Below are 7,138 nucleotides of genomic sequence, written 5' to 3'. Positions count from 1 at the left end.
GTATACGTCATTGCTGACACAAATGTTGATGCATGTGTTTCTCATAAGGCCCTGTATTTCCTCTGTCAAAATCTTTCCTTTTTATCTCAAATTACACCCATATTGAAGAATGCACAATCCTTATTTTCGATAACTGCTGTGCTTCAGAGAAAAGTAATTGTAGATGATTACAGGAACATGTAAAAACATTTTGTGGATTGTACTTTTGCTATTGTCTCAGTTTAGTTTACATGTCTGATTTCACTATTACTCCTTTAAATGAACTTGACCTTACTCTTTGAGGAATGGCATGTGTGTGCTATGTGCATCCTACCCAATTAGGCCAGAGGCTCTGGAGCAGTAGAAACTAACACTCCCACAGCATCCTCCAGGAATTGAGCCTGACACTATTGCCTCTCTTGAATCTATATTTGGGCCATGTGTGTGGATGTGTGTCACTCAAGAGCACAGGCTCAATCTACAGTAGAGAAAGTAGAGTGAGCTCTGGGCCTGTGGGCTGCGTGTGCCAAGGCACAAAAGGAGCTCCCTCCCAGCAGGCACAGCCGTACCAACCAGGCCCTGGGCAGACATTTATGATACCTTTCAATCAGCAGCTGATTCCCATCTGAAATGACAGGTGATTTGACTCAGCCTCCAATTAATGGCCTCATTTTAACAATTAAGAGCAGGAGGAGGAAGGGAAAAGCTCATGTACTGACTACTGAATGAAGGCTGGAGGCGTAGTGATGATCGCCTGATAGTAGAAGAACACTGCTATCTCATCATCATCACAGTCCCCCTCACCGAACGTAACTGATGCCCATGGTATCTTCCCAGGTTGGGGGGCCCTCACACTCCACCAGGTGTTGTCCCATACTGTAGGTGGGGCCCAGACCTCTGTAAGGGGTGGGTAAAGGAAATGGAGGAGGGGTAGGGAGGGAAGTTGAGTTTAGTTTAGGGTGTGGGGTCGGCAAACATGGCAGGGGATGATGGACGACATCAAACTCGCAGTGGCCCCCATCCCCTCCCCTCCTGTCCTCACAGCGTAGAGGAAATTAAAGAGCTGTGTAGCAGAAGAAGGAGGGGGAGGAGGGGGTGATTTAGAGTGTGGCGCAGGGGGATGGGGACCTGGCGCATTGGAGTTAATTACTGAATAATGAGGAACAATTTATTGTGTTCTTGTTAGAGACATCAAAACGCTGGATGCTGCCTACAGAAAAAGCGCATGCCTCTCTCTTTATACGTCCCACTAAATGCAGTATTTAACTTGGAGTCATTAAAGAGGCACTGCCTTGCCTCGTTCCAGTCAGCAGTGGAGAGCAGCTTCCCAGGGCTTATGAAGGAACAGCTAACACTGTCCTAACGCCAGGTACCTCCTAAGTGCCTGTCCTCTGGAGAATGTATTCAAAGAAATAATGAGAATTGCATTAGCTGCAGATCGATCTCTCCCGTATCTTTCAGGCTTCTGCTGATGAGCATGGCATAACTACTCCTATTCACCTTTCAACCCCTGCAAATCTACACAGGCCTACTGTAAAAGGGCTTGTCATTCCCCTCAGGGAATGCGCTTGTTGTCATGTTCATGACTGTTACGGAATCCAGATGCCTTTGGTTTTAAGTTGAAATGTCATGGAGCAGTTTTAGACATACTGTCATCCAGTTCGGAAAGAAAAAATATATCCTAAAAAACATTTGAGAATAGCTGCTACTGTACATTGAAATCACGTCTTCCACCATATCTTGAGTACAGTATATCATACTCATTTCAAGACAAGCTAGCTGTTAAATGGTTGTCCAATTTTCACAGAGCATAATGCATGCACCTTTATGATGTATTCTATAGAGCAGTGGTTCTTAACTCCGGTCCTCCAGTACCCCCAACAGTACACATTTTGGTTGAAGCCCCAGACAAACACACCTCATTCAACTTGTCAAGGGGTTGATGATTAGTTGACAAGTAGAATCAGCTGTGCTTGTCCGTGGTGTCAGATTTGGTGTCAGATGTGGTGTGTGAGGCAGACACACTCTTTGATGTGTTAAATATGAGATCTGACCACAGAACAAAGCAGCTGTCAGACACAGACTGTTGTCAGAGGCAATCCACGCCAATTATTATTGAGTATCTGTCATGCATGATTCAGAGGCTCCAAAGATACTGAGGAATGCCTAAGGCAGGATTTCCCAAACTCGGTCCTAGGCCCCCCCCCCCACGGCACACGTTTTGGTTTTTGCCCTAGCACTCAACAGTTGATTCAAATAATCAAAGCTTGATGATGAGTTGAGTATTTGAATCAGATGTGTAGAACTAGGGCAAAAAACTAAATGTGCACCCAGGGGTGGCCTCGGGACCGAGTTTGGGAAACCCTGGTCTAAGGAGATTATGGTACTACTGACATAACCTTCAAAAACTCTTTACAAATAAACACAAGAGTGGTCAAATTGTAATGGAGGCAATTGTTTCGTGTGATCATCTGTGAACATATTACATATAGCATGCAAGATTCACATACAATCAAATAAATGGTTATTCATTTAACACTCAGATCTTTTAGTTCCTGTGTTACACCATAGTATAATCACTCATTTAGTCAATTGTTTTCCATCACAGCACACAATCATTATATCATATTCTCATACAACTTTATGAGAGTTACATTTTCAATGCCTCAAATGACAGGGAGAGAGAGGTTGCTGAATGTGATGTAACCATGTTGTGTAGCCAGAATCAACATGTTCAATATGAGGCCTAGAGAACGATCCCGCTACACAGATGAGTGCTCCTCGAATGTTAATGAGGTCTCCTTTAGACATGCATAAGTTAAATATCTGCATGCAAGGATCTGAGGTGACCCTACTTATGGCATTTGAAATGTAGCTGGCTTTATTTACGACGTGTCTCCCTGCACAGGCATCGCCACCTGAGCAGCCCAACGCTTTCAGAAGATACGGTCTTCTTTTAATGACCTGCAAATGAATCACTCAATCATAAAGAAGCTGAATCCCTTTTGAAAATGAATAAAACAAAATATGAATAATATTCTGCCAATAGATCATAGAAACCAACCAAAGCAGTGCCAAAGCAGAGGTATAGGAAGCAAGAGGCATGAAAAAAGGCCTTTCAGATACGTTGCTAATTATAATCACTACTACAGTGTCATCCACCGAGGGGTCCAAATTCCTCCTTGTAGGAGGTTCCTCTGGTTCTAGAGAAGCAACACACCTGTAAACACCACAGCAGCTAACGTTATTGTAACTTCATGATTTCACAATGACAGCATAATTCATCTCTACAGGCTCCAGTGGTGTGGTCCCTAAGGACAAAACATGTCTAGATCTCAACCAGGGATAAACACACGGTACAAAAGAGGTATGAACTCATTCATCAAAATAACAAATCTAACTAAATGCTTTCAGTTTGATACTGTAGTGTAAGCCAAGGAATTCACCGAATCAACTGCAGCAAAATAAAATGAACCTCATTTTATTCTAATAAAGCATTTCTAGGACATATTGCTCATTAATGTAATAATCAACCAGGGTGCTTAAAAGATGCAGCCATGTGTATCCAAATACCCCAGCAATCTGAATGCCTTATGATGGAGAGGTGCTAAGTGATTGCTTTTCTATTGAATCACCAGGCCTTTAAAAAAAAAGATGTCTTAGGGTCTTGAGAACACCCTTGGGTGCACAGGCAGCAATAATGACAAGTGCATACGTTTGAATCCTCCACTCAAGCCAGATTCAGGGCTTTTTGTGGGGAAGATAAATGTATCTTAAGATTCTCCGTCCCTCATTTCTTTCTATTTATTAGGATAATGAATTTCTGAGTGCTGTGCCAGTTCCACTGAGCCTGCTCCTCGGCCTAATTCTCTGTAACATTTCCACATAGCCGCTGGGGAACATTATATGAAGGCAGGGCTTACAATACCATCAATATGCCGAAGACGACAATCGGACGTTTCATAGATATTAATGGAAGTGCAAATTAAATATAAGTTGGAGTGGAGCTATCGGGGTTATGATCAATGCCTTTTGCTCAGTCAGATTTAATAGAGGGTTTGTAATTTGAGTATCCAAACAGAATGTGTATCTTAAATGGGGAAGATGAAAGTAATCCCACATGGGGAGGAAATAACACGTTAGCAGCATTATAATTAGAGAACTCGCAGTACAATGTTTCCCTCACACTGTATTGATGTTGAGTGAAAACCTTCTACATCTGTAATGCAGACACAGGACATGGATATTGGAATGGGTTTTTAGACACCTGTTATTAAGATGTCATAAGAGATATTTGTCTGAAGCAAAAGTGTCAATAGAGTATTGTATTAGATGCATAACATATTCTGCCCAAATCATTTAGCTAATTCTGTGGGTAGCTGAATCAAAACAGAACAGCTTTGGAAATGGACCCACTCATTTTACTGTTATGTTGATGGAACGAGAGCCATTGTTAGGGACAAGTATACTGTAACCACCTTAGCTATGGTCATAACAATAATGACAGAAAACAATAAAGGCGCAGTAGATGAATTATTAAGAATGTGAATCATTTTATAAAGTAAATTTCAAACGGACTTGACAGCAATTTGCTGGGTCAGCAAAGCATTGGCTCAGTTGATGCACCATTGGTAATGAAAATCATGAATTCATGAGTTTTACTGTGGATAAAAAAAAACACAAAGAGATAAGCAAATCATAAGAGAAACGAGCAGAAAGGTACCTCCCCAGAAACATGTATTTTAATAAAGCATGTGTATGCATCTAGTTTGCTACCTCTGTTCAAATATAATACAAAATTATAACACAGGTTGACAAAATGTTCACCTTTTTCTGATTTATTGGAAATCCATCTCACAATACACAGCACAGCAGCCACCTAAAATGAAATTGTGGAAGTCACCAGGTGAGCATGATACCAGCCAACAGCACAACTAGACTCCAATGAATAACACATGATCTGACCAACAAGGCCACACAGAGCTCTACATACCAGCTATACAGCTAGTGACCACACACACACACACACACACACACACACACACAAGCAGGTGAGCTGATGCAACCCTCACCATCAGAGAAAACACAACTGTGGTGGTATAATGAAAATGAAATGTACTTGAAGGAGCTTTAAAAAATGAATTAAACAGTCTTGACGGCCATTTCCATCCCCTGGGCTTGTGCAACTAGGTTGTATCAATAATTGCTCATTTAAACATGCATATAATTAAAACCACTATTATTCCCAAGTTTGAATCAAGGTCCCTAAAATGTCAAGCAGTCTGCCGTTTGGAAAGGTTACTTGGCGTCTGTGTGTCTTTCCCTACATGTGTTGCCATTGTTTTCTCTTACTGGCGTGGGGTTGATCAACTTTGAAGGACAGTGGTTAACTCATGTTAAAGGCCCAGTGCAGTTAAAAACACAATTTTCTGGTGTTTTATATTTCCACACTATGAGGTTGGAATAATACTGTAAAATTGTGAAAATGATGGTTATGCTGTTTTAGTGTAAAAGCTGTTTGAAAAGACTGCCTGAAAGGTCAAGTTGTTTTGCAGGAAGTGAATAGGCCAATAACAAAGAGAGTTTCAAACCTCTCTGCCAATAACAGCTAGTTTTTAGGTTAGATATCCCTCTCATTAGGTTCCTCCAATAAGGCTCCCAGACAGTCCTAGCTAAATTCTTGCTAGAGAAATAGCTTTCTGCCAAGACACTTTGTTTCCAATAAAAATGGTCAAAAATAAACAATCACAGTAATTGGACCTTTTACCTACTACAGTTCTGACACTGTTGTCAAAATTGACAGAGGCTTTTATTGTGTCAATTGTCTTTCAACACTATCAAGGTACTTGGTCCCCCATTTTCTACTCACTACCCTTCCTAATTTTGATAAACGTATGGTATGACCACAATAAGGATGATTGAGGTGATTTAACTGTATTTACATCAGTGAAATGAAGCCTTTATTGACCTGTTGAAAGTTAAATGATTTTAAATAATAGATTTTGTCCACACTTCATTGACACAATAGGTCCTGTAGACCTACTGTTGTAAGAGCCTTAGCTCCATTTATAAAGGCTATACATTTCATTTTCAAATATCTCACTCACTAGACTAGGGCTGAAGCATGATAAAATACATCAATAAAAGGGTATTGATGTTGTCAAATGTTAATATGCCATCTATAAACCCTGACGTACTCTCTCACCCAGATACAGGCTGTGCTCCGCTCTGTGTTGTCTCCTCCTGTTGTCGCATCGACCCAGGGCTACTCACAATTTGCTTCTGCTGTAAAATGTTGCATTCCAGGACAAACATGGACATTAATCAAAGTTGATTTGAAGTGCGAGGGCACAAGTGCTTTTGTGCTGAAGAACTCTTTAGCACAACACRGGCATGTTCGRGGGCCCCGCTCCTGAGCGTAATTGCAGCACAAGGAGGTCATAAATAATGTATTCAAGATCACTTACACCTCATGAAGCAAGCCATAGGTTTGGAGAGATCACATTTTCAGCTCAAAATACTAGATTTGGCTCTTGTGGTTGCGCTTTCCAGGGAAAACAAGATCTTCAAAAAGGGCTTTGAAACCGTTTAGAGCAATACAAAACATAATAACATCAAAACAGTTTAGACTGAATTATGAAGTGAATAAACTCCTGACTAAAGTGAGGTGTTGTAGGCAGCAGTACAGAGGATGGAGTTTAACATGTTGCTGTGGATGCTACAATAGTTATGCCTTAAAAACTATAGGCTACACTTTAATGAATTGACAAAATGATACACCTGTATGTATGACCCCAGTCGACCTGTGTTTAGGTACAACTAATGGAAAAACACAATAGAAGTTGTTACCTGACATGTAAATGTTTTTCTTTAGTTAAGATTAAGAGAGTAGATTACAATCAGAACAGTTATTACAATTCCCAACATAAACTGTGTAGATACCTGCATWACAATTACTGTGAACCTTGACAATTACTCACCTCATCTCTTGGCAAGCAGTAGCAACAGATTAATTAATTAATTAAAATGTCATTACATTTTTAATACATTGGAAATGTAACTATTTCAGTTTCATTTTAATTGAAAGTACTGTACATTGCGCTTGTTCAACATTTCAACACAGATTCATTCCCATGTCGAGCTGTTTGCACACTAGAAT

The sequence above is a fragment of the Salvelinus sp. IW2-2015 genome, linkage group LG1, assembly GCF_002910315.2.
Source record: "Salvelinus sp. IW2-2015 linkage group LG1, ASM291031v2, whole genome shotgun sequence".
NCBI classification, from domain to species: domain Eukaryota; kingdom Metazoa; phylum Chordata; class Actinopteri; order Salmoniformes; family Salmonidae; genus Salvelinus; species Salvelinus sp. IW2-2015.
This window is presented reverse-complemented; position numbering follows the sequence as displayed.